The sequence below is a fragment of the Ambystoma mexicanum genome, chromosome 2q, assembly GCF_040938575.1.
Source record: "Ambystoma mexicanum isolate Mex_15411 chromosome 2q, UKY_AmexF1_1, whole genome shotgun sequence".
NCBI classification, from domain to species: Eukaryota; Metazoa; Chordata; class Amphibia; order Caudata; family Ambystomatidae; genus Ambystoma; species Ambystoma mexicanum.
In genome coordinates, this window is record NC_090924.1 from 202,118,809 (window position 1) to 202,144,275 (window position 25,467).

General features: G+C 47.9%; 1 protein-coding gene across 1 annotated transcript in view; it reads left to right on the forward strand.

Moving 5' to 3' along the window:
* NTAN1 (N-terminal asparagine amidase) overlaps positions 1–25,467 on the forward strand; it is a 724,178-nt gene that overhangs the window by 307,605 nt on the left and 391,106 nt on the right. The window lies entirely within an intron of this gene.

The following is a 25,467-nucleotide window of genomic DNA, read 5'->3' on the forward strand; positions in this document are numbered from 1 at the left end:
CTCTGACTCCATAAGAGACTATTTCGAGGCAAACAACGTGGGGGGCATGTCCCGAAATACGGTTTAGAAGGCAGGTAAAGCCACGATAAATGGTATTTTGATACTGAGGGGGTGGAAAAAAGAACATTCGGCTAAGAAGGGCAGAAGAACTCAAGCATGAGATCTCCCAAAGGGAACGAGACCTTCGCACATAACCGGCATGCACGGACACCACAGAAGATCAAATCAAAGGGCTCAGGGAAGAGTTAAAGGACATTTGGAATGGCAAGGCACTTACACAACTGAAATATCTCAAACAAACATTCTTTGAAAAAGGTGACAAAGCCCACACAATGCTCACTAACCGTTTATGCAAGCAAAGGGCGGATAGGGCAGTATACAAAATCAATGACTAACACGGCATGGCACTCGCCGACCCCCAAGAAATTGCAAAATGCTTCTTGAAATTTTACACTACACTGTACTCGGCAGAAGGAGACAGCTTGTCTACTGATATTGAAGGCTACCTAGCTAAGTTACCACGCCCGCCCATAACACGAGAATACTTGGACATGCTAAACAGCCCAATTTCCACCACAAAGGTCCAGGTAGCAATTTCCAACTTAAAAGCAGGCTCAGCCCCGTGGGAAGATGGCTATACGCCAGCCTATTACAAAACAAATAGTTACACCCTCATCCCCTTTCTCACTAAACTTTTCAATTCAATTTTAACGACTGGGCAAGCCCCCCCCCGATCATTTACTGAATCGATAATAATAGTGATCCCGAAGGACGGAAAAGACCCCTTAAAATGTTCATCATACCGCCCTATTTCCCTCATTAATGTGGATGCTAAGATCTACTCCAGTATTCTGGCAGCATGCCTAGCCCAAATCCTCTCCCAACAAGTCCACACTGATCAAGTCTGATATGTAAAAGGTAGGCAGAGAGCTGATAACATTCGCAAGACCCTAGACCTGATGGCTATGCCCAGTGCTGCCGAAGACTGTCCCATTCTGCTATCGCTTGATGCCGAAAAGGCATTTAACCATGTCGAATGGCCTTTCTTGCAAGCAGTGATGAAGTGGTCAGGCTTGGGAGAAACGTGGACTCAGAGAGCCAAAGCATTGTATCCTAACGCCTCTGCCAAAGTCTCAATTAATGGCATTGCCTCGAATCCCTTCGCACTGACACGAGGTACGAGGCAGGGCTGCCCGCTCTCCCCCTTATTATACGCCCTAGTGGTTGACCCCTTTGCCCAGACGATCCGATCTAACTCTTCAATTCACAGGATGACAAGGGGGAACACGGAGTACAAGCTGGCAATGTTTGCAGATGACATCCTGTTATACCTCACTCAACTGCTAACATCTGTCCCCGCCCTCTTTGAAGACCTACAAAACTATGGAGCGCTCTTGGGATTTCAAGCAAACATGCAAAAGACAATAGCAGTCCCCCTAAAACCAGACGCTGAACTCCCCCCTCACTTGGTGGCAAGATGGGGCTTCCAAGTGTGCACACACGCTATTAGATACTTGGGTGTGGACATCAAAGTCCCCCTAGCAAACCTTTTCAATGCAAATTACGTCCCCCTGTGGAACAATATAAAAGGTGATTTCAATAGATGAACCAAACTACCTCTCTCGTGGGCAGCGCGATTCTCCTCTATAAAAATGAACATTCTGCCCAGATTTCTGTTTCTTTTCCAATCCATCCCAGTGATTGTCCCTGACCTCTTTCTCAGGAGGTCAAGCGTACTCTTCTGGCATTCCTTTGGGCACACAAGAAACCCAGAATCCCATACACAACACTTATCCTACCGAAAGAGATGGGAGGCATGGGACAGCCAGACCTGACAGAATATTATCGAGCCTCCCAACTCCAGATCCTTCCAGTTCACCTATGTGAGAATCCTGAAAAGCAATGGGTGTCCCTGGAAAACACTTACTTCACACCAGTCACGCTAGGAGAATGGTTGTGGGTCCCCTTGTCTCTCATGTCCCGAAGGATACAAGAGCACCCGGTTATAATGGTATTATGGTCATTGTGGGGTCCATCCCGCTTCATGAAGGGTGTCACAACATGGCCGTCTCAACTCGACTGTCTCTGGTCTCCCCCCATATGCAATCTAATGAACAAGGTCTCTTGCTTCCAACCCTGGTACGAAGCAGGACTAATGAGAGCTGGGTGAATGTGGAAAAAGGGTACCTACATCTCCAAGAGTGAATAAAGAGGAGGCTCTGCACGGTATTACGATTCCCCCCTTGCTATACCTCCAATTGTGAAGCGTCCTCAGAGACCCACGTTGGGGCTGCTCCCTCAAACGCCCTCTCACATCATTTGAACAAATCCGCAGTGTACCATAAACCACCAAAGGCTTGATAGCCCGCCTATACAAAGCACGGATTACCACGGGTCACCTTACACGCCCCACAACCGAAACTAAATGGGACACAGACCTAGATCTTGCGGACCAACCAGAAGTGTGGACAGCTATACATAGGGCAGTATGGAGCTCATCGATATCTGTACAATATAAAATGCACGACACACGCCTGCTTACGAGATGGCACTAAACCCCTTTAAGACTATCTAAAATGTTCCCAGAATCCTCCCTGTACTGTTGGAGAGATTGCGGGGAGATATGGGATTACTGGCACCAATGGTGGAAATGCAAAAAAGTCCAGACATATTGGAAAGAGGTCCTGGGGTGGATCCATGCCATATATGGGATTACTAGAGTACTCACTCCATTACTAGTACTGTTTGGGGATGAATTGAATGGAGAAGATTCATACACAACGCTCACGCACATGCCCCGAAACTTGCTACTCGCCATGAGAGTGTGCCTAACAATTAAATGGAAAGGTACTACCCTTCCCTCGAAAAGAGAATGGCTAACCAAAGCTCACTCAATCTACGAAATGGAAAGCTTAACAGCAACGCTACTGGAATCTCACACTCACATAGACTTAATTTGGCTACCCTTTAAGGAATTTTACTCAGACTAGGACTCCCTCAGACCAACAGACTAACACTGAACTCTGCTGTCCCACACCTAACTTCCTTTAAAACCAAGCACATTTCATTGCGACCAATTCTGATCATACTGAATGCAATGTTATTGTTGAAACTCCGACATTACTCTAATGCAAATTTGGATGAGTGGGGGGAGGGGGGACAGAAGAGGGAGGGGGCTGGTGGGCATAGCGGGGATGGGAAGAAAGGAAACAAGTGTAGGTCTCACTATTGTTATACTTTCTCCGGGGAATACAGTGGACATTTTCCAAAAGGTTGTATTAGGAGATTTGAGAACCAACTACCTTCGGAAGAATAAAGCAACCTGTGAAATTAAGTTCAATTTAACCCTATCAGAAAGGAAAGCTATCCAAGAACTAAGAAAAGATGAAAATTTGACAGTCAAACAAACCGATAAGGGAGGAAAAATAGTACTCCTTAATACTGAAGATTACATTAAAATGGCAGAAATTCACCTCAAAGATACAAACTGTTATGAAAAATTAACAAGTCCAATTCAGAATTTAATTACATTATGGGCCACCAAAACAAAAAATTGAAATGAAGAAGGACTCCTAAATGAAGAATATGATTTTCTAAATATCAAATATCCGATTATCGGAAGTATCTATTTCCTACCCAAAATTCACAAAAAATATACAACACTACCAAGCAGCAGACCTATAACAAACAGTATAGGATCCTTAACAGAACATATTTCAGCTTACATAGAAACTCAGTTGCAACCTTTGGTGATGAATCTGTCATCATTCATTAAAGACACAAAAGATGTCATACAACAACTTACCCTTATAAATTGGGAGGCAGATTTTAAGCTAGTAACGTTTGACGTAACTGCTCTATATACAAGCATCATTCATAAAAAAGGCATTGAAACAATCAAATTTTTCCTGCAAACTAGATCATTGTCCTATTACCATCAGAATGAAATGATCTGCGAGATGTTGGATTTTACTTTGAACAATAACCTCTTCCTATTCAACAAACAACTATACAGGCAAAAACAGGGCACAGCAATGGGCGCATATTTCGCCCCGCTATATGCCAACCTCTATATGAGAGCATACGAACTACAACATGCATGGAAACACAGCTCATTCATTGCACAGGTAGTATACTGGGGAAGATACATAGATGATATTCTTGTAATCTGGAAAGGAGACAAACAATCTTTAAAGGAATTCCACAACTTTCTCAATAACAACGATTTCAATTTAAAGCTAACAATGGAAGAAAGTAACCAAAGGATACACTTCTTGGATTTAGTGCTTTATATTCATGAGGACAAAATACATTCAACGCTCTATATAAAACCAACATCACTCAACAGTATACTTCATGCTAAGAGCAATCATCCCATCCACATAATAAAATAAAAGCATTTGGTCAACAAAATCACTAAATTCTAATTCTTGTACAAGGTGCGCCGGTTGCATGACTATAACCTTAAAATATTTTCCAGTACTTTCTTTATGCATCCAAATTTGAGACCGCTACTATGAATCAAACATGTAACACTGTCTCACTTGTTGTAAATCCAATAAAATTCATTAAAATATATATATATATATATATATATATAACAGGCGGCCTTTGCATGGAACAACAAACATTATCAGTCACAGAAAGCAAATGATCAGTACGATAACATCATGGACCTGAACAGAAACATTGTGCACAGTGACTTCCACAAACACTTTTTTGTATATATAGGGCTTTCTTCTCCTCCGAAATGCAGTACGCTTTTCTAGTGCTTCTCCTCTTACCAATGGAACAGGTGGTATGTTGGAGACTGTAGCATCACTGGTGGAGGAGTGACATCTTAAGCCACACTGGAGTTATGGGGCATATTTATAGGGCAACAATTAATGCAGGGAGTTTGCCCCAACCCCCAATCAAAAGCAACACACCAATATATCTGTTTATATAATTCAATCTATCCCTGTCTAGGAACCATATCATACCACATAGATCCCTCACCCCTGTGCCATAGATAAGTCAAGAATCAGGCCGGTGTGTAGAAAGAATATATATTTATTAATGAATAGGAAAATAAAAATGTGTGCAAAATCACAAGTCGCGCCACCTCACTCTGTGCCCCAAATGCTTTTCTTTCCTAACAATTCACTTTTCACACACATTGAAAACTCCAGTTGGTTTAGGATATCACAGATCAGACTCTTTAACCCGACACCATGTACAGTTTTCCTTCTTGGGCTCTTTTCCACCCTGGTTACCTGCAAACACAGGTCTATTGTCATGATCTCTGCTTCCAAAAGGTCAGGGTTTTCCCAACTCCCTTGGAAGCAGATCCATAACCCAGGTTCCGAGTGCCAACCAGTCCCAATTGGGACCTTTTGGACCCAGTCCTGGCGCCAGTGGCACCAGGCTCATAAATATGCCCAGTCCCAGCGCTGGAAGCGCCGGGCTCATAATGTTGGGTGGGGCTGGAGCCACTCCCTAGATTCAGAACACTGGAACTCTTCTGGAAGGCAGGAACTCTTTTCTTACCAGGAACTCTTTTCTTACTTAGGCGTGGCTGTGGAAGGAGACACCTAAGCACTACAGGAGGCTATTTAAACCACACCCGGTGGATGAATCTTGCTTTGCGTTATTCTGCAACCTCTGCAGCAGAACGCTCATCGTGTCTTCTGCATCCGGTCCTGGGCCTAAGGAAAAAGGCTTACCATCCTGAATCCAGTCTTCAGCAACACCTATAAAGACAAGAAAGAACAGGTTAGCATTCCGGCATCTGAAAGGCAAAGGCTTACCATCCTGAATCCAGTCTTCAGCAACACCTATAAAGACAAGAAAGAACAGGTTAGCATTCCGGCATCTGAAAGGCAAAGGCTTACCTACTCTTCGTGCGCTCCGGAGGTCTTCACACTGCATTCCGGCATCTGAAAGACAAAAGTTTACCAACTCTTCGCACGCTCCGGAGGCCTTCGGCGCTGCATCCCGCATCTGAAAGACAAAACAAGGTGCGTTTAAAGACATTGGGGAACTTTAATACTCACGTGCCATGACTCCTTTCCACATCTAATCCAGTGGGTATTCCGGCACCCTGCAGCCGCTCCGAACTCGTACCTGCAAAATAAAAAGACAGTTAGAGCGCATAGTGAAGCAGGCAACAAGCGCTTACTTACGTGCTTCCAGGCGCTTCTATTCATCACACGGGCTCCATCTTCAACTCACTTCAGCCCGTCATCCGCCATCGCCGGAACCCTGCAAAACAAGAGACATCATTACTAAAGACTTTAAAGACATTTGAATGACTCGAAACTTACCGTTCGTGCAGTAAACGACGGACAGCAGTCCTCTGAAGTCAAGAGGCCTGCGCTACCTATCCAGTGAAGAAACTGGTTACAGCACCCTGCCCCGAGGCAGATGGAGAGCTCGGCATTCACTTACCTAAGGTGAGAGCGTTAACCTTTGTGGGTCTACAGGAGAGGAGAAGAGGAAAGAGATAGGGACACCCCAATAATCCCAGTTCATTAACCCCATATTTTCTATCTGCAGACATCTTACTCTACACGTCAGGCATACAGTGCACAGAGGTCCAGCCCAAAGAGCCAACCGGGTGCTACACATCACTTTTGAAGATACGGTAGTCGCCCAGTCAAGACCGGCGCCTCTGCGAGAATCAGGTGAGCGTTACATCTATAGAATACTTAAGATACCTAGCTCACTCCCAAAATACACTTAATGTATGGAATTGCGCAGCACCCTGGACATGACGGAACAATTTAACTTCACAATATCCTTTGCATGGGGTTTACTTTAAATAAAATGTAGCACCTTGAAACATGACAGGATCATACGCTCGTCAATAAACTTTAAGTGAAGTTTCAATTAAATAACATGCAACCTTTTTTTACTGACAAAAGCAATTTCACACATGCAGCGCTCTTTATTTACAATATCCCTGCACACTTGGCGATGCTGGCTGTGTTGGAGCACAACAGACTGTTAAAGACAAAATACTTGGTGTATATATTTGGAACCCTTTTTCCTCTACCACTAAGCAATGAGGAATCGCTTCCATCACTGGTCACTTTCACATTTTCTGCAGTGATGTGCTTTTAAATCGGTGACTTCAATCTGGTTAGCTTTGTAAAGACACTTTTCCTATGCCACAAACCCAGCTACTAAGTTAACAATGGAACTCTGTCTGCTTTAAGGCAGGGTCTGGGGAATAGGGAGCAGTTGGGAATTTTGTTTTTATGCACCCCTCGCTTTAGGGAATCTTGTGGTTGGCAAAAAGAAATAGGAGTACCCAATTGCTTTGACAGACTATATTTTTATCCACACTGGCAGCAATGTTAATTTGGAATTTCAACAAAATCACCCTGTGTCTACTGGCTATAGGGGAATTCATTAAATTATGACTTGCTAAGAAAATGCTAGGGATTTAGCATTTTCATATCGGGTGAGGGATTACCTCACCCAATAAATAAGGGAAAGGTATTAACTCAACTCAGTTCCCCACAAGACTTGGTTTTGTTGGACAAGTTATTTACATAGAATATATCTGGATGTTGTGCTCGGGAAAAGACACCACCTCCTGGATCATCTCATGGAGAAAGGACTGAGATCTGGTCAGACTCCAATCTCATTGATGGATTGCCTCCAGAATCCATCCCCTTGATTTGACTTTCCTTTTATTGATCCCAGTTTCTGTCTTTCCCTGGCTGTCTACCTCCCAGGCAATGTTAGTTCTCCAGCAATTTTTCAGTAGTCCCACTCAGGTGATGTCCGACAGCTCTCCCTTTTCCCATTGTGCGTCTCCTTATAAATCTTTAACCAAACCCCAAATTATCTAAATTAGGATTCGCCAGGTGATTTGCTAACTCTTCTGGTTGGACATCTATTGTCTACCCCCATTGCAATGATTGGTTCCTTTAGTTACTAAACATCATCCCTATGCGTTTTAACTCCACCGCCTTGAAAATGCATTTTGGACCGCTTCATTTATGACCTTAAAAATTACAACATGGTAAATAAAATTCATTTACAAATAATAGTCACAAACTTTATGTCCGAATGGCAGTTTTTTGTAATGTAGTCAACAAAGATGACTCTCGTCAACATGATATTTTCAATACAGATAGCTTATTCAAGCTATCATCTCCCCGAATCTCCACTTCATGACAATTTCTGGGAAGCTATCATCACATTTCAGCTTATAACTTCAGTTCCCAACGTCGTCTCAACTGATGGGTCTTCCCATAACCTGTTTAATGATATTTGAACCATTATTGTGCGAATTATGGTTCCTGAGATAATTGCCAAAGTATGATTCTCCATACAATCCTATGTAAAAATAATGACATGCATATTTTTCTTTTCAGTTAACTGGCATATTTTTGTTCCCAAGATATGTATGTAGGCCTGGCCTCTGGCCTTCGTTGACCTACACCTGCCATAATAGCACTTAACATTTCTTTCTCCCAGGGCTAATGCCCATCTGTCCTTATCTTCCTTGAGCAGAGGGTATAACTCTGCCCCCTCACTCATGTGGCAGTCTCCTGTAACTTGTCATTTGTCAGTTACATCCTGGACTTTACCAGGAATCTCATTTTAATTCTATGTATGTTTTATAGTTGACTTCCATTAACTGGGTCTTTTGTTTTCACAGTGGCCATCTGTTGACCTCATAAACCCTTAATCCGGCAGACGCTCCCCCCCCTTTTCTTGGCCTTGTGAGCTTCAAGAACATTGCCTGATATTCGAATAAGGGCAGGGAGAGTTGTGCAGTGTCTGGGCCTTCGAATCTCATGAGAAAATGTAATTTGGCTAAGCACAGTTTTTCTACATTCGCAGAAAACTGGTATTTTTGAATGTTAAAATCCTTTATACATTGACCCGTCTTAATATCTTGCATCAATCCATCAGTGTCCGACTTCACATTATAAATACATTTGAATGGTTCAGGCCAATGAGTTTCCTCTTAAACAGTTCCTTTCTACCCAAACTGCAAAGTCTATTCATTTCTATGGCAGCTTTCCTTTGGAAAGAATGCATTTCAGTATCTCAATATCCTGTAATGGAAAGTAGGCCTCATTTCTTTTCAGCCTTGTCATTCGCCCACCTAGTACACTGAATTTTAGTCTTCCTGTTTCTGACAACACTGTTGGTGGATTTGGCAGTGTTGAAATGTCCATGCTGGCCTTCCAGTCTGACGTGTCAGTCAGTGTGCTTTCAAATTTCAGGAAAGTATGTCTGCATTTGTAGTCCCCAGTCAGCCAGACGCAGTTTCCTTTTGTCCTTGGGGCTACATCTAAACCCCACAAATCCTTCCCTGTCCTTTAATCTCAAGACGTAACTAGTGTGAAAAGGGCAGGGAGGAGTTTTTTATTTTTCTCAAGTCACATTCTTCAATGGAGCACGTCCCGCTCTCTTCTTGCTGTGGTAGTGGGTGATCTGGTCTCCACGTCCTGATTTTGGGTTCCAGGGTTATGGAAAGTATCTCCTCCCTCTTTTCCCCTGCGTTCCTCTACAGGCTTCCCGGGGTCCTCCCGGGACTCTGCTTCTTCTGGTCCAGAGGCTGGAAGGAATAGGAGATCATTTTCTAAGGAGGAGTAAAAAGAATTGTTAAGCATTTTTGTTTGAACCTTATTTCCCCGTAAAACATTTCAGAATAAGACACATTGGGCCTTATCACGAGTTGGGCGTAGCCCTTAAATGTGTCAGTAACAGTGTTACCACCACATTTAAGGGTTGGCCCTATCACGAGTTGGACGCTAAAAGGGTTGTTTTACCTCCAGCTTTTTTCTGGAGGTGGAAATCCCATTTAGCTCCCTGTATTACCAATGGACCAAATGGGGAATGGGGATTTACTGTTAACACCCAACCCGTGATCCGGCAGGTGCTAACACACTTACAGTTGGGCGGTATTACAGCAGGATACTGCCCAACTTGTGATGAGGCCCATTGATTGTATTTCAAATTTTCAATTTTGAAACACTTTTTCCTTTTCTATCAAACATTTTCGATAAATATTTCATTTAATTACTCGCCTGTGCTATATTTTAGTTCCATCCTGGGAACGGATCTTACCTTTCATTACTCAGATGGTTTCCTGGCTCTAACTTCAGTGGGATCCTCAATCACTCTCAAAGCTAGTCTGGGGTGACAGCTTTTAAATTTGATATGGACCCATTTCTCTTCTGTCTATTCTCCTTTTGGGATGCAGATCTTAAAGCAACAGGCAATGTTTTGTCCACAATCTCAAAACTACTGCACCAAGGTGCAATACATTTCCGTTCCTTGGTCTGGTTTCTCTGGTAGTTGTACAAATAAACCTTGTCACCTGCCTCTTATTTCTTTTTGTGGTCTTCAAGTCGTAGAATGATTTCATCCCTTTGGCCAACTTCTCTAGGTTGCGCTGCAGATAAGCAAAAGCATGCTGAAGGTGCTTCCTTAGGTTCTCAATGCACTCACGAGTAGTGGATGTGTTAATCAGCGTCAGCTCTTGAGTTCTATAGAGCAGATGCTGAGGTAGCACCATGTTTTGGCTGGTCATAAGTTCAAATGGAGACATTTTAGTTGCAGAAGATGGTGTAGACCTGATAACCACCAGGACAAGTGGTAATCGAATGTCTCAAATGGGTCCTGAGTCAGCCAGAAACTTCTTCAGTATGCTTACAATTGTCTTATTATATCTCTCAACCCCTCCACTCGATGCCAAGTGGTAGGTGATGTGGAGTTTTCTTTTTACCCCTAGAATCTCCCACATCTTGGTCATCAACTCACTTGTAAAATGACTTCCTCTGTCAGACTCAAACCTTTGCGTGAAGCTGAAACGAGAGAAGATGTGGTTAATCATTAATGCAGCTGCTGTCTCTGCCTTACAATTCAGGGCAGGAAGACATTCTACCCATTTTGTAAACAAGCATGTTATGGCCAATATGGACTTGTTTACTCTAGAGGACCGAATCACTGGCCCGATAGAATCGCATTGCAAATCTGACCAAGGCAGTGTCATTTCCCTTTTTTGTAGCGGCGCTCTCTGTATGGGGGGAATTCGGCTGAAATTGTGCACACACAAGATACTCCTTTAGATATATGTTGAGCTCCTGGCCCATGTGCGGCTAGTATGCAACCTCTTGCAAGATTTCCAATGTCGTGTGAAAACCCCTATGACCGGCAGTGGCCGCATCATAGGTGTGCTTCAAACTCCGGCTACAGAATGAGGTAGGTACCACCCACTGGTCACATTCAGATGAGGATCTGCGTACCAACAAACTATCTTGGGTTGGAAACATTTTTGAAAATGTCATCAACACCCGGAGATCCTCTTTACCAGTATAATCCGATTCTGTTAAAGGAAAACTCACCGGGTCTTCAATGCATTGATAGAATTTTCCAATATAGGGTCCTCTTTTTGTGCATTAATCAAATCTGCATCCGGGGCATCTTTACTCCACTGAACTGAGAAGAGTTCACTGTAGGCAGAAGCTTGAGACCTGGTCACCGCTGTGACTTGAATTTCACCAAGCAGAGATTCTGTATCTATAAAATCCCTGTGCAGAGCTTCTGTTTTAGCCAGCTGATTAGCCAGGTAATTCCCAGTCTTATCCGGCCCCTCTATTTTGGAATGACATCTCTCTGATCTTTTTCCAGTATATGGTCCTCCCATTACAGATCACCAGATCATCAATAGACTGGATCAGTTTACCATGTTTTAATGGTTTGTTGTTAGCACAAAGCATGCCTCTATTTTTTTAGTTTATCAGATGTTCCATGAACCCATTCCTGACATAGTCGGAGTCTGTGATTATCACCTGTGAGTTGGTGGTGTACTGCAGTGAGAATGGCTTAATGTACGCCCATCAACTCTGCCACCTGACTACTTCTGGGTCCTATTTTGTAACCATCAGAGGGTTCAGGTGTATCACTAACCCAGGCATTCTTAATGCCAGCCACTAGCCTTTTTTCCTCGTTATTGCCAACGTGGTAGGAGCACCCATCCGCATAAACTGTGGGTATCACCTGATAAGTGTCTACTTCATAGTCCTTGTGTGGGGATGTTAGGTATGCCTCAAATTGTCTTTGCTTATTAGACTTTCGTCCTCAAGACAGTTTTCTTGAGCATAATCGTGCAAGTCTGCCAATTCAATGCGCTAGATGACTCTTCTTGTTTTGGCAATATCTGACCTCCACATGAAAGTCTTGCATGGAGAGAATGAATCCAGGAAGTAATTCTGGAATTACATAGTCCCACCCTGGATTCTGTCACTTTGTAAGTACTGCAAGGGTTGATGGGGAGTCTCTACGATGATGTGCTCCCACTGGATAAACGGGTGGTCGTTTTTCAATGCCCAAACCATTGCCAGGAGTGCCTTTTCGCACTAGTTTAATTTTTCCACCACAGAGGACAAAGTTTGGCTCTCGTAAGAGATAACTGTGTTGACCATGTAGTGCTTTTAGCACAATACTGAGGTCAGGCAGGTATCTGAAAACCCTGTCTCCAAATAGAACTTCTTGTTCTTAATGGGGTAAGCCAAACAAGAAGCTTGAGAAAGACTTCTTTTCAGTTTTTGAACTGCCTCTGATTGCTCCGGACCCCCCCTTGACTCCGGCCTTTAATAAATGGGCCAAGGGTCCAGTGACCTCTGCGTAGTCTTCAGTACACTTTCAACTATAATTAGTGAGTCCAAGAAAGCTTCTCGATTCTTGCAGAGTAGTAGGGTATTTTAATTTCAATAAGGCCTCCACTTTCTTTTTTGGGGGTTGAGACCCTTAGGGGGGATTTCGTGCCCAAGAAAGTTCACTCTGGTCTTACACCACTGTGCCTTTTAAAAGGGGAGTTTTGCTCTGGCCTTCAACTGACCAGAATATAGCGAACCTCTGCAATATGTTCTTGCACAGTTGAGCTCTTGATCAATAATCACCCACATAGGCCAGGTTTCCCCTTTCGCCCAAGTCAGGCTTATCCTTATGAAGGAATATATTGAACTCATTTCCGGAGTTTATACATCAAAAATGTGTTCAGGTCTACATATATTGTTGCCCCCCCCAAAGGTAAAGGCAACTTTGTATTGGTCTTCCCTACTCATGGGTACCGTCCAGTAACCATTGGTCAAATCAATGGCTCTATACACTTTTGACCCTTTGATCTACGCCAGCCCTTGGTCGATGTAGGGAATCGATGTAGGGAAGTTGCCATCTAGTTATGTGGACTTATTTGTTTAACTTTCTCAGGTCTGCACATAGTCTGCATTGCATTGCCCATTTGCTTTTAGTATCCCAGTACCAGGACCAGGTTGTTAAAGGTATAGTGGATCGGACTAATTATCCCACGGGATTCCAAATTCTTAATAATCTGTGTGAGTGACTCCATGGACGCGGGAGATAACCGTTATTGTTTAACGAATACTGGTTCCATCTCTGGGTCTGTGGAGATGTTGGTTGAATGGATAGATATACATCCACAGTCACATGAATCTACGGAAAAGAAATCCTGGAAGTCCAGGAACCCCATATTTCAGCTTCTGTATTTACTCCTTATTCTCACAGGCATCAGCGAGATTGATCCATTCCTCGACCATCTGCCTGAAACCTGGAAAGATCTTGGGCATGAAAAATATTAGCGGTATCCTCTAATTGTGTGGAGCATTCTCTTTTGATGGTGTTTACCTGGACATGAGGTTTCCTAGATTAGAGGTACTTGGTGTTGACTCTAAATACCACCTCGTCCTTCCTGATGTCACAGGTTACTTCTTCATCCCCATAAGGGCATGAAGAGTACACCAAGAAATTCTCCCCATGATGGGTACAAATCTTTTCTGGTGGAATACTTTCACTGCTGTCAAAACAGTTGTTCGGGATTGGCCAGATGGTTTAATTCCCTAAATCAATAGAATAGTGTTGGGCATCAACTGACATTCCAATAGTCCGCGCCCAAAGTGATGCTTTGAGGGTTGCTGTTATCCACCAATATTTGAATGGTATTGTGTTCTACATCCACTAAAGGTGTTGGATGTAAATATAAGCCTTGTTTTTGAAGGTGAGAGTTCAAGTTTATATAGTCTTCTTGACCGGGGCATAAAACCTGCCCTTTTTTTCCTGAAGTGTAAAAAGAAACAGTGAGTTATTTGCCAGCTCAACCGGCAGTCATTTTCTTAATATTGAGAGCTCTGTCACAGTTTGATATTGGGCTATTTTCTGTGTTGGAGATCGGGAACATGTAGGAGGGAATTTACATTTTGCAATGTGTGTAGTTGGGGAATCCTCTTTCTCCCCAGATTCTTGGCTGTACCCCTTTTTCTTAAGACAGTTCTCAGAACCTGTTTGTGGGGAGGATACATCTACAGTCTGTGCAATCTGACTCGCATGTTTGGGGTCTTGGACTCTCTCTATCTGGGTAAGTCTGCATACCTACCCCGTCAGACGAGCCTTTTTCTTTGGGAGGGATCCCACCATTCCTGAAAAAGAAGATTTGCTTACCCAAGTCCTCCGGGTATTCTTCTCTTTCAAAAGGAATGATCTTGTTTTCTTTCTCCACAAAATGAGTTTTTCTTCGACCTCTCCTACTTACCCTTTGTTCGTTGGGCCCCATTCTCAGGTACCTGTTGATTGTTGGACTTTCCTTCAGTCATTTCCCCTTTGGGCATCCAACCTGGGTGTTGGGGCATTCTGGGAAGCATGGTTAGGTTGAGGGTTCGATTTAGCCCTCGTCAGTCAATTGTTGGACCTGGAGCTTCAGTTGGGTAACTTTCTCTTGGTTGCAGGGAGGTCTCTGCTCATACTTCTGCTGCTCCCAAAAAGGGTAACTGTCCCTTACAGCGAAGTAGCTCGGGTATAGGACATTTACACCATCATTTTCAGTCCCGGTCTCCCTTCTCCTTGGTTCAGGGATCTGCTGTCTGGGAATTTAGGAGAAGGAGGAGGATTGTTCTGGAACTAACTTCTGATTTTGAGGGTATCTGTTGAAACAATTCAGGTTCCAGAACTAATACCAGCTCCTGGGCATCCCACATAAACCAGTGACCAGCTACCACTGGGGAACGAAGTGCTAGTACACAGCGTTGCGCAAATCTAAGTTCCACGTAAGATGCAATCTTACATTTTGTCTATTATTTATTACCCTTTAAGTTTTAAATATCCTATTGATGTGTCCTAATATTGATTTATAGACTGTCCCAAAAGCACACAGTTAAATTCACAGAGGATGTCAAAACACGGCCACGGTCTTGGTCCCTATGGCAACGCTGGCTGAGCTGCCACCGGTCGCATTTGCGTCCTCCAAGATGGCACTACGCTAGGCCCTCACGCTCCGTGTCATACACTTTGCTACTACTTTTTCTCTTCTCTTTCTACTACCTCTACTGCTCTCACCTCTCCACACCACTATTACTCTCCTCTCCACTCTACAACGTCTCCCCCCTCTATCCAACACCTACTCCCCTGTCCATACAAGACCTCTTCCCCTTTCCATACTACATCTACTTCTCACTCTGACTACATCCTCTCCCTTCAGTCACCCACCTTTCACTCTCTACACTCCCACTACTAATATCCCTCATCTTTCATGCACACTCAAACTGCAGCACCACTCTGTCCTACCAACCAATCCCTCGCCTTGCACACTCCTTCAAAAAGTCTCCTCCATGTTTCCCTGCTACATCTTTCCGCTGCCTGGTCTCTTGGTCCTCCTGCTCCTCCCTTGACCTCAGCTGAATTACTCGCATCTTCCTGTTTCCTGCTCTCCCTTTTGTCCCCTGCCCCCACCATTAGCTAGTTTCCTTTGCTGGTCACCTGGGCCAACTACTGTCCCTTTCCTTTGGGAAGGTGGCACAAACATCAAAGCCTTTAGAAGGGGGCTTAAGCCTAGCCCCTTTTTCGTACATGGGTCAGCTGGTCTGCCACCATGGTAGCCCATCAAAGTTAATGTACCAGTTCGTGTTAGGCTCTCCCGGTGGGGACATGCCTGTTCACCAAGGACACTGCACAGTGGCCCCTGCATGAGTGATTGAAATGTCCTGAAGTGGCAGGTCCCGATGGGTGCCCCTCGCCTTGTCTCTCCTCAGGGTGGAGTGAGTGTGATGCACTCTCCCTGCACTCTCCCTTACTCTGCTTCCTTGCACTGCACCAGCACTCTAGCTCACTCAGATCCTCACTGCTGCCAGGCTAGTTCTGTTTCTTTCGGCTCTTGGTTGTTTGGCGTCCTTCTCATATGGCAGTCAGGTGGTGCTTCTGCCAAAGCTGATGAATTTGTTGGCTCTACGAGACAGACACTGGCCAGAATGGTGCTTTGCAGGCATGGGGTAATACAGTGGTATTAATATCATGCAACCAGGCACAAGGGGAAGGGGTAGGAACTGGGGCCCTCTCAACTACCACACCCCGCATCTGTGAAAGGAATGGTACTGGCATTGACTCTGATAGGCCTCTCACCCCAAGTTGAGAGGGGTGCCTAACCCCACCTGACTGGGAAAAATCTCTGACCCTGTTACACACCAACACCTTTTCCTTTTGAGCCCCCCCCCTTCCTCCTCGTCGAGGTTTCTAGCAGTCTGTGGGTACCAGTACAAGAAGCCAATTTTCGAGCCGGATCTATTTTTCTCTAGAAATGAGTAGGGTTGATGTCTTTGTTCAGGGCCATCCACACCAATAGAGCATGATACGTTATTAGCCTGAATTTCCTTATGGCTAGATACTCTGTAAGAATGTGTATGGCCCACTTGATGACCAGGCACTCCATTGCTGTGTAGTTCTTCTGTAGGAAATAGCTTTCGGCTAATAAACGGAATCAGTTTCTCTTCCCACACGTGGATTTGGGAGAGGATTGCTCCTTGTCCTACTAAAGAGGCATCGGTCTGTAGTAGGAATTCCCTGTAAAGTCGGGCATGATTAGGACTGGATTTCTGCAGAGGTTTCAAAGGCTCATTTGGCTCGGAGGTCCCATTGCACAGGATTGGCATTGGTCAGCGTGTCTGTCAAGGTGGTGGCCAAATCTGAGAAGTATGGGATAACAATTCTGTAATACCCCACCAATCCTAAAAAAACATGTCTTTGCTTTTTTTTTCAATTTGTTTATTTATCAATCAACACACAGGAGAGCTTATACATTCACATTGCTTATAGCTTCTCAGAACATATAAGGCATAGAGTCCCCGTCTCCCGCACCATGCATTTCTCGGTGGGCACTGTTCTCGGGCCTCAATCGGTCTGGTCTGGTGGCGGCGACGGATCGTCCATAGAATGAAGGGCTCTCGCGATCAGGCACGGTTTATGTGTCAGGGCCGGATAGTTCTCGTCATAGTCCAGTACCAGCGTCCAAATGTCCATGAATCAGTGAAGCGATCCCGCTTTGGCTGCCGTAACCTTCTCGGCTATTAGAATGTCCCAGAGTTTGACCCAGGAGAGGGATATCAAGGGCACTTCCGCGGACTTCCAAGTGCGGGCCACCGTGATTTTAGCTGCTAGCAAAAACTGGGACACTAGGGTCGCTCTTCTCCCTGATCTCGGGTATGAGTCTGGCAGCGGGATCCCTAGGAGGACTTGCTCGGGCTTTAACGGAATGGTCACCTGGATGACATCTTTTATAGTGGCTAGGCAGTGGGTCCAAAACTCCTTCACTCGGGGGCAGGTCCACCACATATTGAAGTAGGATCCTGGGAGGCCACAGAGACGCCAGCAGTGGGGCTCTAGGGCCTGTTGGAAGTGATGGAGGTATGGGGGGGGGGATACTGCCAGCACAGAAGCAGTTTGTGGGCGCACTCCCAGTTGGTGTTGCAGCGGGATGCCGTGCGCGTTTTTGTCCAGATGTCCACCCACTTGTGGTCTTCTATAGCGTGCCCACGGTCCATCTCCCATTGAGACAAATATGAGGGCCTGGACTGAAAAGGGTCATCTTGTAGCAGTCTAAAGAGGGCTGAGATCTTTCCCCGAGCCGGTAGGTCATTCACTGTTAGCTCTAGTGGAGTAAGGGGTCTTGTGGCCGCCGCCCGGGTCTGGGGGTGGGAGCACCAGTGTCTGAGTTGGGCCTAGGTATATCTATCTGTCTCCGCTAGCTGGAATGTCATTTTACAGCATTCGAAGGTTAGGGGGGGGGGGAGTCCCCATCAAAGAGTTGCCCCAGTGTTGCAAGGCCTCCTGCGACCGAGTTCCTAAAGTCCTTTGGATGGGCTCCGGGGGAGAAAGCTGTGTTGAGGAAGATTGGAGAGAGTGCACCCAGGTCTCTTGGAAAGCCACAGTGTCTGTGTAACGCCCACCTGGTTCCCACGGGGGAGCTGATCTAGTCTGGATTACTGCGGCCTCTTCTAGCGTGATGCGCAGGACCCGGAACACCGATTGGACAGGACCTCCAAATCGTGCTTCCTTGGCCCGTAGGAATATCCTTCTGCAGATGAGAAATGGGGTTAACAGTCTGCGGAATGGTGTGCTAGCTCCCCCCTTCCCCCCTCCGTTCCTCTCTATTCCTCCAAACCCGGTTTAAGCTCACCTTATGGTTTGGAAGGTTGAACTCTCCATCCTGCTTCTGGTGCAGGGGCGCGCGTTCGTCCAGTTACTTCACTGGTTTTCAGAATGGCGCTGGCAAAATCCACTTGACTTTCCTGAGCGATGCGCCGTAAATATGAAGTTCAAAGTTCAAGTGAGGCCCCCTTTATGCTGTCTTTCTCACCTGTGATCTGTCCTTTATTTCAGGTGCAGAATGAAGGCGATGCGTCAAGGGGTTAACCTGCCGAGGTGAGTAGTAATGAGGGTGATCCCTCTAGATGTCCTTATCATTCCTCTGAAATGTCTCTAGTCCTTTCCCCATAGGGGCCGGGGTACGGTACCTGCCAACGGGGCGGCGCCGACCCGAAATGTGGAAGAAAAGCCGGTAAGTATTATGGCTGTTAATCAGGCGTTCCTTCTGTGTGTCCTTCTGCTCACCTTTTGTTTCTTCCTCTCTCCCCTAGGTGCAGAGATGTGGCATCCGATGCTGACAGCCGCAATGGAGCCGGGAGATGTCTTGAGGACAGGACAGGTGAGTGAAGTGTGGCGCTGCAGCGAGCAACGCAATGCTTTTAAATTGAAGTCTTCCTTCAGGGATGCTGGCGAGAAGATTCCGGATGCAGGTAAGAAGCTTGAAATAATCCTTGGTTTTCACCTTTCTCTTCTCTTCCTTCCTTGCAGGTCTTCCAGGTTCAAGACGGGCGTGGCTGTAGTCCAGGAGCAGGAGCAGACACGGTGAGCGTTAAACTGCAGAAGCAGAACAACGCGAAGCATGAGCTGCTGTCTGGGCGTGGCTTAAATAGCCTCCAAAGAAGTCCCAGGTATGTATCCTTCCCCAACTAGGTATGTATCCTTCCCTGGCCACACCCGAGTGAAAAAAATAGTCCCTATGAAAAAATAGTCCCTTTCAGGTCTCAGGGAGGCCTGAAGCGTGCAGCATGGTCTGCATCAGGTAAGTGCACAAAACACCTCCCTTTATGAGCCTGGCGCCTATGGCGCCAGGACTGAGTCCAAAGAGTCCCTATAAGGGGCCGCTGGGCTTTTACCCGACGGCATGATGCCTGCTTCCGGGGGTGCTGGGCCTGGCCTGATGCTCCGGGGGTAGGCATCATGACAGTCTGCGGGCCCATTCCCAAGCCTTTATCGATTGTTTTGTGGCAGTTAGTGTTCCCGGCCAGCTCCGTCGTAAGGCGGTGGGTAGAAACAGGAGGAAGCGAAGGGGGAGAGTGAGGCAGGATTGTTCAATCTCCACCCATTTCAGCCGCCCTGTGGCAAGCCCCCATGCTTGGAGGTGGGGCAGCTGTGCTGCCATTTGATATTTATGGAGGTCGGGCAACCCCAGTCCACCAAGTCTTGTGCTTGCCATCATCGATCTTCACGGGATGCGTGCTTTCTTCCCCTTTTCTTGACTTTTGGAAGTTAATGGCGAATCTCGATGCCATCCCGAAGATGTGGATTTCAGTCAGGGCCGCCCTCATGGATCCCTCGATGTTTGTAATGGTGAACAGCATGTCGTCTGCGTAGAGAGCCACTTTATGTTGCGTGGAGCCGGTCCTTAGGCCACTGAGCCGGGGGTTTTTGCGTACTCGTTGAGCCAGCGGCTCCATGGCCAGAGCAAAGAGCAGCAGGGACAAATGGGCATCCCTGTCTCATCCCGCATGTGAGGGAGATCGAGTCCAATAAGCGGCTGTTGACTCTCAGCTTGGTTTTAGGGGCCTGGTAGTTCGCGAGGATCATTTTCCGGAAGGTCGGGCTGAAGCTGAAAGCCTCTAGAGTGAGGCGCAGGTAAAACCAGTCCACCTTGTCGAAAGCTTTGGTTGCGTCTAACGCCAATAGGGCCAGTTGTTGGGAGTCCCGATTGGCGATCTCTATTAGGTCCAGTGCCCTGCAGATGTTCTTTTGTCGACCTGTGATTCATAAACCCTGTTTGATTTGGGTCTATGATGCTCGGGAGGATAGGTGCAAGACGATTGGCCAAGATCTTAGAGTATAGATTGGCATCCAAGTTCAATAGAGAGATGGGTCTATACGAACTGATTTCTTGGGGATCCTTCCCAGGCTTGGGGATAAGGACTGTGATGGATTCCTGCATCGTTGGGGTGACCGTTCCAGTGGCCACGAATGAGTTGAAGAGGTGGGCCAGGGGGGCCACTAACTGAGGCCGGAAGAGTTTGTAGAAGCGGGTGGAGAATCCATCCAGGCCTGGGGCTCTAGAATTTAAGCTCTTGATGGCTGCCTACACCTCCTTGGTCGTAATCGGCACTTCAAGGTCTTCCCTGGCCGCCGGAGTCAGATGCGGGAGGGTGCCTCTTGGATGTATGAACGCTGCTTGTCCGGGTTCCTTGGGGCCGCCGTCATTATTTCTAAGTGGTGGGCGGTCGCCAGCCGTAATTTCTCATGGTCTGCGTAGTGTATCACCCCCTGCGGGTCGCGAAGGCCCAGGATAGAATTTCTACTCTTCTCCTTGGCCAGTTTGTTAACCAGCAATTTGTTAGCCGTATTGTTATGAACATAGTACCATTACTTGTTTCTAGTTAGTAGATTCGCTGTGGCGTCGGCATAGTGGGCTTCGAGCCTTTTCCTAGCCATTTGTAAGACCCTGTAGGATTTCGGGGACCAGCCCTTTCTTTTGTGAGTGGCTTCAGCTTCCCGGACTTCGGCTTCCAGGACGGCACGGGTCGCTTGCTTTCTTTTGTGGAATGCGGTGCCTTGGGCGATCAGTTCTCCTCTGAGTACTGCTTTCATGGCGTCCCAGGTGTTGGCCGGGGAAGTGTCCTCGTCACGGTTTTCTGCAAAGAAGTTTTTAATTGAACTGGCGATTGAGTCTCTCACTGCCATGTCCCCCAGAATAGGGTCGTATAGGCTCCACTGGCGGCGAGGAGGGGGGTCCGGGTCATGGGACCGCAGGGTTAGTGTGACTGGGGTGTGGTCCGAGAGGATCCGGGGGCCGATTACCACATCGTCTGTGAAGGTCAGGATCTGGGGGGAGGTCAGGAGCAGATCGATCCTGGAGAAGGTACTATGCACGTACGAGTAAAAGGTGAAATCCTTTTCATCCGGGGACAATACCCTCCAGGAGTCCACAATGTTCAGCGTGCGGAACAGGTGGAGCAGGCCAGTAACCAACTTCAGATCTCTGGATGTCGGGGGGTGGATCTGTCCTTGAGGGGGTCCGGGACCCCGTTGAAGTCCCCTCCCATGACGACATGCCCGTCAATGAATGGAAGGGGGGAGTCCTCTAGGTCTTGGTAGAAGCCTTCTTGATGTTTGTTTGGAGCATACGCTAAAATGAGGGTATAAAGTTGACCAAGGACGGTGCACTTGATTGCGATAAAGCGACCATCCTGACATCGCAGCGAGTCCAGGCTTCAGGTCTTTTGCGAATAGGATAGCGGTGCCACCCTTCTTAGTTCCGTTGGAGGCGAAGAATTGTAACGGAAAGAGTCTGTTTCGCAGGCGAGAAAAGTCTGCTGGGATTAAATGTGTTTCTTGCAAGAAAGTGATCGAGGTCCCGTCGTATTGTAGCCTTTGCAGGATGGATTTCCTCTTCGGGGGGGGGGTAGTTCAGGCCTCTAATGTTCAAGGTGGTGAACTTAAGTTTTCAATGCGGGTGCTGGTTCAAGAGATTCGCTTGCTGAGGGGGGGTTTGGGGGAAGATTAAGTCAGCCATGGATGTGAGAGCATGGTTATTTCGGGTTCTCCTGTGGTTGAGGGTTTTAGAACTGGTTTCCAACGGGAGATATGAGCGTTCAACAACGGCCTCCAACGAGAGTTCCAAATTGCGACCAGGGGGGCCGATTTTGAACAATCGGCATGGCCCCTGGGCGCCCAGGCTGTTGATTGACTAAGCCAACATGGTTGAAAGTCTCTCCAAGGGTAAAGTGGTGGCATCCTCCTTGGAGGAGGGTATGGACCGCGTGGGGTCCGCGGCAAGTTTTAAGAGATTTAGGTGGTTCCAGTGCGGTGTGTCCTGTGCGGGCGTCCTCGCACGTCATTTAGGTTTGCGGTTCCTCTGTACTCTTGACCATGGGGCCCGTTTCGGCTTTGGGGAGGTTGTGTTTGAAGCCGGGCTTGTTCGGCCCAGGAAGGATGGGTCTGAGGTCCTAGGGGAGTCCGGACAAAGAATTGATGCTGCATCGTCAAGGTGGCTGATGGTGTGCGAGGTGCCCTTGTACGGAAATTGTAGTGCCGTAGGAAAGAGCCACCGATAGCGGATCTGCTGGTCACGGAGGAAGAGCGAAAGTGGCCAGAGCATTCTGCGCTTCTGGAGAGCTAGCGGGGAGAGGTCCTGGAAGATCTGTAATGGGGTGCCTTGGAATGAGAGCTCATCCTTCGAGCGGCCTTTTGCTGCGATGGCCTCCTTGGTGGTGTAAAAGTGGACCCTTGTAATTACATCCGGTGAGGGGTCTGTGTCCATACCCCGGCGAGGATGCAGTCTGTGGGTTCGATCCAGCAGGAGCTGGGCATCATCCAAATCTGGCAGGAGAGACTGGAAGAAGGTGCTGACTTATTCAGGGAGCTCCTTATCAGAGATTGAAGAGGCACCCCTCAGATGCGCAAGTTATTGCGGCGAGAGCGATTTTCCATGTCTTCCTGTTTGTATTCAAGGATTTCGGTTCTCTCCATTAATGACTCGACGGCACGTTGTATCTCAGCGAGTTGGAGTGGTCCGTGGTCAAGTCCTCAACCTCTCCAACCCTCTGCTCGATGCCGGCGACCCTTTGTTCTGTTTGCTCTAATTTGGTGGTGAGTTCCGTCATACAGGTTCTAAATTCCTATTTAATGTCACACATGAAGGCCTGGAGGTCCTCTTTGGTCGCGAGCGTCCCCTTGTCGCCAGTCGCCTTCTGGGGTGTAAGTTTAGGGGGGTCTGTTTTCTTTCCCCTCTCAGAGGCATGCAGCATGGTAGAGATGCTGATTTAGGGAGCTTCAGTGCTTTGGTCATGGCTCCGGGGCGAGGGGACGTCGTCCGGGGGTAAGCACTGTGTCCACGTCCTGCGGAATTTAAAAGGTGGCGGCCGGGTAGGTGTGGGGGATGGATAGGGCCGGGGCGTCCCAGGCGGATAATGAGGGCGGGCCCGGCTTCCACGTTCTCAGGGAGAGGTGAGGTTTGCCGTAGTGGAGCAGTACAGCAGGGTAGGGTGGCCGTACAGGGAGAAGGTGGCAAAGACGGGCACCCCCGGCTGTAAACGAGAAGAAGTGGGCAGGAAGCCAGGGGAGGTGAAACACTCCGTACTGGGAGTCAGCAATTGGGGGATTCGGGGGTCCTCTAAAGGAGGGAGGCCAGTGTGGTTCAGTGAGCTCTCAGGGGAGGTGTTGCAGCGGGCACCAGAGCGGCTTGGGGGGAAGGCTGTTAGCAGGTGCCTCTGTGCCAATGGGGGAGAAGGAGGAGGGATCCCCAAGGAACTTCAGGCAGGAGTAGACGGGGTCCGCCCCTTATGTTGTGGGGCTGCGGGGCTCACCTGAGTGATGTGTGTGACCCCCTCACGAGCCGGGGGCCACGTTGTAGCTGGAGGGCCTCCCCTCCAGGAAGCTGTGAGCGTTCCGGTGGTAGATGGGGGAGTCAGGGTCCCCCCCCTGGCAGCAGTAGGCAGGAGGTGGGCAGGGGTGCCCCAGGAACTGAAGAAGGCGTCGGTGCAGGACCGGGGTAGGTGACAGCAGGAGGTCCGTGAGAGCTGCTGGGATTCAGGTGGGGGCCGTCGTTGAGTTGACGGTGAGCAGGCCGCCGCCCCGAGGCCAGTCCAAAGCTTATGGCGCCGTGGCCACCGGTGATCGAGTGGATGGTGGAGGGCTGCAGGAGTTCATGTGGGGGCCGTTGCAGTGGTATGACTGTGAGCAGTCTGCCGCCCCCGAGGCAGGTCCAAGCCTCTAGTGTGGGCACCGGAGGGGAGTAGGCCCCTTCAGCAGACCCGAGCAGGGGCCTCCCAGGAGGCCTGGGGGGATGGGGGCTTTGTGCAGGATGAGGCCTTGTCAAGTCCAGGCAGGCCGAGGCCCCCAGAGGGCTACCGGAGCCCAGATCAGCGAGGGGCCCCCCCGCCGAGCCCAGAAGATGGGGGCTTGAGGGCAGCAGATGCCAGTGGAGCGTCCCGCTCCCGTAAGACGGTCCCAGGTGCGCCCGCTCCCCAGACAGTGGGCGATGGTGCTGTGTTGGCGGGTCCCGCTCCCGGGGGTCAGCTCCAGGTGTGCCCGCCCTCCCGGGTAAGTGCAGCAGCGTTGCGTAGGCTCCGGATCAACGTCAGAGGGCAGGCTGGGTGTCCCACGGCGCCGGAGCACAGCCTCAGGGGGGGGCAACCCCGCCACAATATGCCGATCGAAGCAGGCCTCATAGGCGGGCACCCCGCCACCAGATGCGGTTCAAGGGCCGGTGAGGGTTGCCAGCTGCCGGCTGAGGAAGAGTTGTGGAGATGCGGCTGCCATTTTGGGCTGGATTACAGACGCGGGCGTCAGTTTTCCCCCGCCGCGTTTTGACAGTTAGCAAGAGTGTTATGCTCTCAAAATGCTATCATCTGCGGGCCAGGACCTCCGAAGCCGGAATCTCGCCATTCCGTATAAAAGACCCGACTGGAAGCGAGCATAATAAGGCTTAGCCGCGGACCCATGCAGAGGCCATCAAAGGAGCTGCCTCGTCGCTGGCGCTCCAGGACACGCCCCATGTCTTTGCTTTTTATTAAGTGGTTGCATTCTGGACAGCCTATATTTTGCATGTCTGAGGCAACATATGTCTGTTTCCCACCTGAAAGCCAAGATACTTAATTGATGATTTGGCTATGTGACATTTTGTGGAATTCGTCATGAGTGCAGCCTTCCTGAGCTGATAACACACAGGGCCTCATTACGACCCTGGCGCTAAGTGTTTAACGGCGCCGTAAAAGGCTGCGGCGCCGTTAAACACTTAGCGCCTAATTACGAGGTCCCTTTGCGGGACCCGACCTTAACGGCTGGTTTTTCCAGCCGTTAAAGTAGGGACCCGCAAAGAGACTTTGGTGCTAATAACGGTACTGC